Here is a 10,970-nt window from a genome sequence, read left to right on the forward strand (position 1 = left end):
AGGTTTATATTTTGTGACAGGAGCATCATGCCAGAATGAATCCTGCCCTGCATATTTATTCAAGAAGATGCCACCATTTTGTGCAATTCCTCTACTCAACCATGCTCAAGAAATCCGCTGCGTCGCAGATCGCAGAATTTTTGGCAATTCCGCGTTCCGCGCGGAACGTGGAATTGATGAAATTTCGCATATTCCGCAAGCGGAGCGGAATTTGCCGCCCACTTCTACCTCTGACTCTGAGGTAGACGCCCAGAATGGGGGACCCTCCACTATCAAGACAACGCTGTTGGCCATGCAGCGTAGCCTCCAGTCCATAGAGGGTACGATGGCGGCTGTGAATCACCACCTCGATCAGATGTCTGCGCAGCTTGATAAGCAAAACACCTGCATGGGAGAAGTCAAACAGCAGATATCTGCGACAGAAGATGGTCTCAGTGAGGTAGATTGGTAAAGCACTAAAGATGGAGAAAGTCGTATCTCTTATTCAAGCTAAGAATGAGGACTTAGAAGCCCGTTCCCAGCGTAATAATATTCGAATTACTGGGCTGCCAGAATCAATGAATGTGGGCAAAATGGAGACATTTGTTGAAACTTTGATTAAGGATATTTTTGGTACTGAACAGCTTTCCCCCATGTTTATTATTGAGCGGGCCCACCACTCCCTGGCGGCGAGGCCGGTCCCGTGCGCTCCACCCTGTCCAATCATTGCGCAACTGTTAAATTACAGGGACCGGGATGTTATTTTGCTCACGGCTATAGACAAAGGCACATTCATGCACCAGCCCAACTCACTCTCATTCTTCCCTGACCTTACTGTTACTGTTCAGGCTGCGTGGAGGAAGTTAGGGGCTGTTAAAAAGTTTTTACAATCCGAGGGTGTACCTTACTCGATGTTATATCCTGCCCGCCTGCGGTTAGGCCCTGATGGAGACTCAAAAATGTTACCAATCCCAAGGCAGCTCTGGAGCATGCAAAACATATGAAGAGGAGTCGGTGTGAGTCCTGGACTCTGTCAGAAACTGAGGAACAGTAGGGTGGTGGGACAATCTAATGATAAAATGACCTGACATAAGGTTGTCTGTGTTGCTATTTTTCGCTCAGGGTAATGCTATCACTCTTACATGTTTTTTCTTGCAGGCTGTACTTGTTGAGCCTCATTGTATATGTACTCTTATTTTGTTATATAGTCTAGTTAATTGTACCTATTGTACTAGGCACAGGTACAGTTCTGCTCAGCCACCTCCTACTTGATAGGAGGCGAGTAGCAATCTGGCGACCCCGAATGGGAGTAGCCCTTTCATGCTTTGCATTGTTTTTTCCTTGTTGGGGTTGGGTGAGACAGGGTTAGGATGACTTTAGTGAGTTGGGGACGGTGAAGAGGGTGGGGGACTGGGAAGTGGGGGGTGAGGGTGAGACGACTGGCACTTTTCTCTGTGGTACAGTGGCATTCGTCTTTCTACTTGTGATTATGGACACATGTCTTCGAGACATTCAACTGTAAACTTTTTGAAGTTGCATCCACCCAATGAGTGGTAGATGGAAGTTCCTAACTTGGAATGTTCGCGGCTTGAACACTGATGGATGTCCAGATATCTTTTTTACAGGAAACACACCTTACTAAATTGTCTGAAAAGAATGTAGGTGGTCAGTGGGCAGGTGTGCGAGTAGCGCCCTCATATTCCATCTATGCGCGGGGAGTGATGATCCTGTTTAAATTTACGGTCACTCGAGCTGAAACGGATGAACAGGGTCGAATGGCAATGGTGCATGGCCAGTTGGGTGGAGCGAGTGTGCTTCTGGTGAATGTGTACGGACTGAATATCGATGACCCGGCCTTCTTTATGGATGTCTGGCGGCGCATTTCTGAGGTGTTGCTGGGATTGATGGATGCAGGAAGTTTGCATAATGTTTGGCGATTGCAGCATCCAGGCGTGCATGAGAGTACTTTTGTCTCCTTTGTACATGGGATGTGGAGGCTGTTTGAACTTGGGCGGTCAGGGTTAGCCACATGGCTCGGATGCTTTCGGATCATTCTCCTGTGATTCTAGTTCTGCAGGTACTCGTGTGCGAAAGACCCCCAATGGCGGTTGTAGCCATCCTCACTAACTGACTAACTGACTCTGTTTTTAGGCCCACTGTTGGGGAGGTCATTCAAAAAATTTTCAGGGAGAATGAGGGCTCGATTGACAGCGCTGGAGTCCTGTGGGAAGCATTTAAGGTGACTATCGGGGTGCAAGCAGGTGTACTGGGAGATCCAAGGCATAGAATTAATAAATTATCTGCAGAAATCCCTACCTTAGAACGCGCCTATGAGGAAGACCCTTCTCTGCAACATTATCCACGATTCGGGAGTTAGTGACTGAACATAATGACACTGTTGATCAAGAGATGGTTCATAGGTCCAGACGAAGCAAGGCTAGATATTATGGTGAGAGGAGTAGGCCCAGCCACTCGCTTGCACAGAAGTTGGCTGCTCCATGTAGTCAAGAGTATATCACGGAGATGATAGATGATGCGGGGACGGCTAATTACACTACATCCACGATTAGCGAGACCATACTCGATTTTATGCCAGACTCTACGAAAACAAGGTTGTGGTATGGCTGGCGGACATATATTCCTATCTTGATGACATTGCGCTTGGCTGGCTGGCTTTGGCCTATAGGGAATATTTTACACAACCGTTTGACATAGAAGACGTAAAGGTTGCTATCATGTCTCTCCCCCACAAGCAAGGCTGTGGGTCCGGACGGGCTCCCTAGTGAGTTTTATAAGGCCTATGTGGATGATCTGGCCCCCAAGTTCCTGGATGTCTATATTCGGAGGCGTATGATTCTGGACATCTCCTGCCTTCCCTGAGGGAAGCCCTCTTGGTTATGTTGTTGAAGCCTGATAAGGCTTCTAATCGTTGTGATTCCTATAGGCCTCTCTCGATTATTAATATTGTGCTAAGATTTTAGCAAAGATGACTGCTCTCAGGTTACAACCCCTTCTCTCCTTGCTGATGCTCCCTGACCAATCAGGGTTTGTGTATGCCAGGTCAACCACGCATAATCTGTGCATGCTCTTTGCCACTCTACATTATTTTGACTCAGATTTTCAGGCAGTAGCAGTGCTGCTTTATGCAGCAAAAGCATTTGATTGCCTTCAGTGGGACTATATGTTCACTGTTCTCATAAGAATGGGTCTGCTCCTGTTTTTCCTTGAGTGGATGAGGGTTCTGTATACTGAGCCTGTGACCAGAGTACGAGTCAACGGCTGGGTGTCGTCGGGGTTCCCTATTGGCAGGGGCACACGGCAGGGATACCCCTGTCCCCGATGCTATTCACATTGGCACTGGAGCCCCTCACTTGCAACCTTCGCCAGCGGCATGCATCGGCTGCATTTCGCTTCTGGCAGAGACCGCTTGTGGTCTCAATGTATGCCGACAACATGCTAATATATGTGCGTGAGCCTTCAACTTATCTTCCAGAGTTGCTATGTGAATATGTTAAATTTGAAGACTACCACCGGATTAGCAATCAACTGGGCTAAGTTGACAGTGTTTACGCTGGCGGCTGGCACATGTGAGGTGTAGATGGATATTCCTCTGACTTGGACCCGTGACCCGGTGAAATACCTGGGAATATGACTGCATAGGGACCCTGAGCAGGTAATTTCTATGAACTATGCTCGCTCTATCACACAAATACAGACAAGGCAGAACAGTGGGCCCGGTTACCTCTGTCGCTGGCTGACCGTATTGCAGTGATAAAAATGTCTATCTTACCCATATTACTATATTTGCTTGTGAATATTCCTATCCATCTGAATATCTCTCTTTTTAAGATGCTACTGTCTGCCCTGCTGTTATTTGTATGGGGGGTATGAAGCATAGATGCAGTTGGACTGTTCTCGTACAGCCATTTGACCGTGGTGGTTTTGAGGCACCCAATATGAGTTAATACTATCTGTGTGCACAGGCGCAATTTACGCATTATTGGTTCTTTCCCCATACGGCAATCGAGTCTGATGCATTACTCCCTTTGCCACTTGTTGCGGCAGCACTTTGAGGGGGGACCCAGGACAGACATTAACCCAGTGCAGTGTACGGCCTGGGCCTGGCGAGCTCTTGCTAAGAGGGCACAGCTGGACTAACTATATGCCCCGACGTTAGCAATGGCGGCGCATCCAGATATCTCGGCTGCACAAGAGCAATGCGCTATATGGGCGCTGAAGGCTGTCGGGGTTACGCAGATGGGTGACCTGTACAAACAGGTCCAGTTCCGCTCATTGCAAGACGTACAGACGGGACAGACTCATGGCTTGATGCTGGGATTTACATACGTGAGGGTGCGACAAGCGGTAAGAGCTATTTACCATAATTACCCAGCTGAGCCACAGACGTTGTGAGTGCTGCAGGTGGTGCTTGCTGGAGAAGAGCGTCAGGGTCTGATTACTAAGTTATATGATGTGTCACTGCATGAGAAGGAGCCGGAGGAGCACCCTTCATATCTCAAATGGAATGCAACACTGGGGGCCACCTTGTCGCCAGACCATTGGCAATTCTACTGTGCGTTAATAGGGTGCCTCACGGCACACTGTATTCTCCGCATAATTCATTTAAAATTTTTGCACCAGTTATAGTATACCCCTATGCAACTGCTGAAATTTGGGTTACGTGACACTGCTTGTTGTGTGCGGTGCGGGCAGGATGACGCCGATTTTTTGCACTTAGCGTGGCAGTGTGCAGGGATAGCTGCATTCTGGGCCAAGGTAACGAATGTGCTTTCCGATGTTGTGTTGGAACGCATGCAATGTGTGCCAGAGGTATGCCTGCTGGGTAACGTGAATTATTTGAAACCTTGCATACAGTGATTGGTTGCTGTCTCGACTCTATTGGCCAAGCGAGCTGTATCGCAGTGTTGGGGTATAAAGTGTACACCCATGGTCCAGAAATGGATCCGAGACTTAATTTACTGTAGGGAACAGCTGGAAGCTTACGCGGAGGATCTGCCTGAGACATCACAAACCAAAGATTTCTGGGACCCACTGACAGTGTACTTATTGAATCACCCTGATTTGTAGAGTGTCTTGCACTCTTTTTGTGTGCCTTCTTTGGAATTATTGGAATTGTCACTATTTATACGAGCTATCTCACATGTGTGTCTTCAATGATTAGGATTCACCAACTGTACGATGTACCATCACCTAAAGTGCTGGGATGGGGGTTGGGGTGGGGGTATTCACCTGATTTTCCGGAGTTTTTGTTCTATGTTTTGTACTATAACTACTGATGCAATGTTCTAACGAAAAAAGGTTTGTATTGGTCTATGAAATGTTGATTTTCCTGCCCCCCCCCATGGGGCTTGTGTATTGTTGTTGCAAGCTACTGAATAAAAAATTATAAAAAATTTAAAAAACGTTACATATAAACAGTTCATTGTCAGAATTATGTGGGTTGAACCCACTTTTTCAAATACCTCCCTGGCATAAATAGCTACAATCTATGCAACTCATCTTGTTCCAACAGTTTGGTAAGTTTCTGAGAACCATGCAATTATGTCAGATTGAGTACAATAAGCAAATATCATTATCATAATTACTAGTTTATGCAATTAATAACTAGACCCTTGACAGGTACTTTGCTCTAAAAAAAATCATGCTCTTAAAAAATGAATGGCTGTTACACAACATTTGAAGATGACTGTTGAATTTGGAGAACAAAACTAGTCAGTCAGAGGGAGGCAACATTAATCTGAAGGATTAGTGTGCTCATTTGTTTTCATCTTTCATCTTCTAATACTGATAACAGCAGATTGTGGGTTCGTCCTTATAATGGGAAGGGTCAGCAGTATGGGACCAATGCACTAGGTTTCAGCCAGGATATCCCAACACATTGCGATCTGCCTTAGTGTGGTAGACAGTGCTGGCAGGGCTCAGTGTATCTTCAAATGCTTAGGAATGCAGGTTGTGCGTCATAGCTCCACAATGCGAAGGGTCAACAGGATGGCAGCAAGCACCCAGAAATCAGTAAGGGTAACCCGAGCCATTGCAAACACCCTTAATGTGATTTGATTTTTTCCTAGCGGGCATACATTCATCATCCTAAAGCCTATAAAGCCAGATTGTGGGTCATGTCTTCACAGTGGTAAGGGCCAGCAGAATGGGACTAATTCCTTGGGGCTCAGCAAAGCTAGCCGAAGACATTGCAACCTGCCTAAGTGTGGTAACCCGTGCAGGGAGGACCTGCCTTAGTGTGGTGGACCATGTTGGGAGCCTACTTTGCATCTTCTAATGCTGAGAACAGTACATTTTGGGTCATTTCTCCGCAATATGAAGGGTCAGCAGGATCAGCAAAAGTGCCAAGGAGTCAGCAAAGTTAGCTCAAGACATTGCTGCACTCTTTAAAATAGTTTGGGGTATTCTAATCTCCTTGCAATGTATATTTATGAACCAAGACCAAAACTTTTGAATGAACAAGGCAGGCAAAGGCTCTGCTCTCCCAGTGCAGGCCACAGCTGCATTTTCCACTAGACTGGATAAACATACTATGCTGACTGAAGCCAGCATTTCGAGGGGTTACATTATTAGCGGTTCAGGAAATGATGCCTATAGGCTACTATTGTTTGAGTTCAAAGGCCTCTGGCTCTCGGTGAGAGCAAAGTTAATGGGTCGTGGAGTTGTGCTAAAACTGAGTAAATTAAGAACTACCAAATCAGTGGCATGCTTTCTTAGTGGAAATAATGGAAACAAGGTAGATCTCCTTTCAGTACACTGTCACTTTTATAACCTCAAATTACATTCACTGCTGAAAATAAAAGTGAAATTTGTTCTGAGAGGGAATTCTAGAAGGTCAGGAAATTCCTCAATATGTAACCTAGGTTAATGAGATCTATGAAAAGTACTGGATACGCAAGGAGAGGGGAAAGGACAGCAGAAGACAAGCTGGTTCACTCTAGCAGAGGTTTGAGCTACGACCTGCAAGGAAGTCGACGGAGCAGAATGGTGAACTCTGTTGCTGCTTCGTGGATTTCCGAGCCGCATTTGACTCTGTGGATAGGGACTGCCTCTGGGAAATATTAATAAAGAAAAATATCCCGCGAGACCTGTTGACGGTATTAAAAGAATTACACCGGGACAACTGGGCTCAAGTGATTAAGGATACTGAGGGGTCATTGACGCCAAAAATTCCTATCGAAAATGGACTAAGACAAGGCTGCGTTCTGGCCCCCCAGCTATTCTGCATATTTTTATCAGAATTACCAGAATGTCTTGAAGTGAAGGGTAGTGCCAGCCCAAGAATGAATGGCAAAAAGGTACTGTTTCTGTTATACGCAGATGATCTCGTAATTGTAGATCAAACAGAACTCGGCCTTCAAAGGAAATTGAACTCTTTTAATGAATATTGTAAAAAGTTATTTTTAAAGGTAAATCTAGACAAGACGAAAATCCTGTGTTTTGGGAAAAAAGTGATCAAGTTTAATTGGTTTTTAGGGGATCTTAAATTAGAAACTGTAAATGAATACCGATATCTAGGTGTGTGGTTTCACAAAAGATTAAATTGGCAAACACACCTTGAAGCCCAAAAAGCGAAGGCCCAAACCTCAATCGCTGGTCTAAAAATGTTTAACCGGGGCTATGGGGATAAATCTCATCGACCAATATTAAAAGCTTTCAATGCAATGATCCCACCACAAGTACTCTATGGAGCAGAAATTCTTTATTTGAGCGGTAAGGGAGTCTGGGACCTAGAGGAAGGAAAATGCTTGAAAAATCTCTTATCCCTCCCCCCATCAGCAATGGTGCAAGCCATAAGAACAGAGTTAGGGACAACAGCTTGGGGGGTGCAAGCACAAAGTGCAGTAATTAGATTTTGGAAACGCCTTGAAAACGACCAAAAAGATGCACATTGGTGTCAGAAAGAAATACAATTCAGTAACTTAAAATGGGCAAAAATGTGTAGGAAGAAAATGATTCAGGCCTGCGAAAATATAAAAGTGGATATATGCCGTGATTCCCTAATATTAGAGTGCTCAAAATATGACCTAAAAATTAATGGACAAGCTGCCACTAGAAGCATGGATAGGGAATACCTTGGTAAGAAAAGATCAGCGGCATTTATGATGAATGCATGGGCAAAGGAAACCTGGTTCCCATACTTAGATCTCTTGCCAAACCTGTGGTTTAGACAGGAGATCTTAAGGTTCTTAAGGTTACGTATTGGGATTAACCCATGGATATCAAATAAAGAAGTAAAAAACAAAATGTTAGACCTTAATGGACATTGTAAATGCAGGCTGGGTACAAAAGGAGATACCGTGCACGTTTTGTTGGATTGTGTAAATATCTTAGATCAACGTAAACTTTGGCTGCGTCCAATCTTTATAAAATATGATATAAGAACTAGGAGACAAGCACTTGAGCTACTTACAGAACTCCCAAGTATCGATATTGCAATTGCGCTTGGAAAATTTATAAAGATTGTACAGAGTTTTATAATAAACCAGAAATAGATTTTAGAGTTTTAAACAGAATCTTGTCTAGAGTTAATTGTTTTTATTAATTTTAATAGGATAAAAATTATTTGGAGGAATCAATTATATGTGCACCCAGTTTTAAATGTCATATCTTGGGAAAGATCATTTATATTTATTAACTAAACAAAAGGAATGAGATTTTGTCTACAAATTTGTATGAATTGTTGTTGTTGGGAAACATTTTAACTCAATTAAGTGTGATGTATTGGTTTAAAGATTACGATCTAAATAAACTTACCCTTTTGACTTGACTTGACTTGAGCTACGACCTGAAAGTTTTTCGCCCGACTGGTGGTTGTCTGCCTTTGTGAACCTGGAAGTGATTGGTGCGTGAAAACCTGCTCAAGTGTTTGGCTTCCTTTGGTCTAGTGGGAGTAGGTGTAATTTGGTCCTTTTAAAGTTTGTGCAGTTCCTACTCAGATAGCCAGCCACCTTTGCTCTTCCACACCCTTCCTCCTTCATGGGGTGCATTTCTTAAGAAGTAGACGCTATTTAATACTTTTGTTCAAATGGTGCATGTCTGCTGCTTTTGACACCAATTCCTATTCTTGTCCTTTGGCATCCTTTTACTTGTTGAACTGCATCTCTGTCTGGCACTTGCCACTGTATGGATAGATGGGACTTCTTTGATTGCCCCCCCTGGTTTTTCTTTTGATGTACTGGCACACGGCATCTTACTAACTATCTTGCTAAGCTGGTGAGTCCTTATCATAATTATAATTTGCACATGTATCTCTCATACCTCCACCCATGACACCGCCAGGTGCTGCTTTCCATATCACGAAAGCTGCACCTTGGATGTCATCACACACGACATTACAACATTTTCCATCTAGGCTTAAAGCAAAGCATACACCCTCCCAACTACACACCCTACAGGGTCTAGCTTGACTGACGCATCCCTGCAGATGAGTCAGTGCCCCACATGGTGGCTGTAGGTGCTAACTAAATGCTATTATATAATACAATGCATGCCCAAAGCTTCATGATGCACTTTTTGACTGCACGTGGAAATTGTGATGCTGTAAGTGCTCGCGTTCCACATGGCCACATCCTAGACGCACTAATAACAATTTACCACTGTGATGAGCAAAAGTCTCAATAATTTGGCACTGTAGAATACGGTCCCTTGTGGCTTCTTTGTCCAATGTCCCTTCAATAAAGCTAATGTAGGTTGTTAAATTCACTATGGTTCATATATTTTTCTCCTGATCGTTCAAAGCAATTGGAATAGTTTTTCCTGGTTATATGCTGTGTTCAGTGGGGCAAAAATCTGTTTATAAATGCCTTCAAAACCATGTTACTTGGTCAAATGATGCTCTAAAAGACAAGCATGTTATTTCATTTCTGAATACAAGTTGTAAATTTCAAACATTTTTGACCATAGCTAATCATTATGGGGTATATCAAACGTTTGCACTGTCTGTTGAAGTAATTACAACTCTTGAAAAGATTGATCTGTCATTTTTTCAATTTCAACTAATCAGGAAAAAAACATCACACAAAAAGTAAATACACATACCAATTCTGAAAAAGTTTTAAAAGCCAAGAATCCGTGGAGGACAGAGATGGGGAAAGATTGCCAGGCACCAGGGTTAATGCTTCCTTTATTCTCCACTGAGAATTTGTTTTATAGATTTGTTGTACTTTTCTATGTTTACATTTTTTTTATCCAACCTGCAGTTTCATCTTCTGAGAAAACGCGCCTGCAGAGATCCCTTGAACTTCTCTGTAAATAAGAGAGTGGAATGCCAGCCGGAGAATGACAGAAGTTATGTTTAATTCAAGGCGTCCTTGCATCTCATTTGTATTCTGCGCAGTGAGCCTCTGTGAGTTACACATTCAAACCATACAGGGGCTCTGATGAATACTGAGACACTTGGAATCTTACTGATGATTGCCAACTATGCAGAAACGGTTCTGGGGTTGTGGTCCCATTCAGAGGGAACAAGTCCTAGCAGTTCAGACATACCAAACCTGTTCTGTTGTGACATACCAAACCTGTTCTGTTGTGGCTGCCCCCTCTCTGTGATGGCACAGAATCATGAAATGGAATGCTGGCCAGAGCAATGGCAGCGTTTAGGAGGAATTCTACCTTTCCATCATTCTAATGAGAGGCATTAAGTGGCATAGGGAATTTAAAGGATGTCCTGATGTGGCTTTTTGGAAGGGGGACTTTGAGAACTGTTCAATCTCCATGCTAGATCTTTTGCTTGCTGTAATATCTATATGCCAATTACTACCCGTAACTTTAACATGCTTTCTGGTGGTTTTTGAAAAGCCACAGACCTTGATTGATGTGATACACATCAGCAACTTTGAATTAGATGTCAACGCGGATTCGTATTGGTGGTACTTACGTCAGCGAGCCTGTGGTAGGTAATTCCTACTTCACTGACTGACATGTGGTTGAATTTAAGAACTTCCAGTCTTCAACAAATTATGAAGATT

Source organism: Lissotriton vulgaris, chromosome 11 (genome assembly GCF_964263255.1).
Source record: "Lissotriton vulgaris chromosome 11, aLisVul1.2, whole genome shotgun sequence".
NCBI classification, from domain to species: Eukaryota; Metazoa; Chordata; class Amphibia; order Caudata; family Salamandridae; genus Lissotriton; species Lissotriton vulgaris.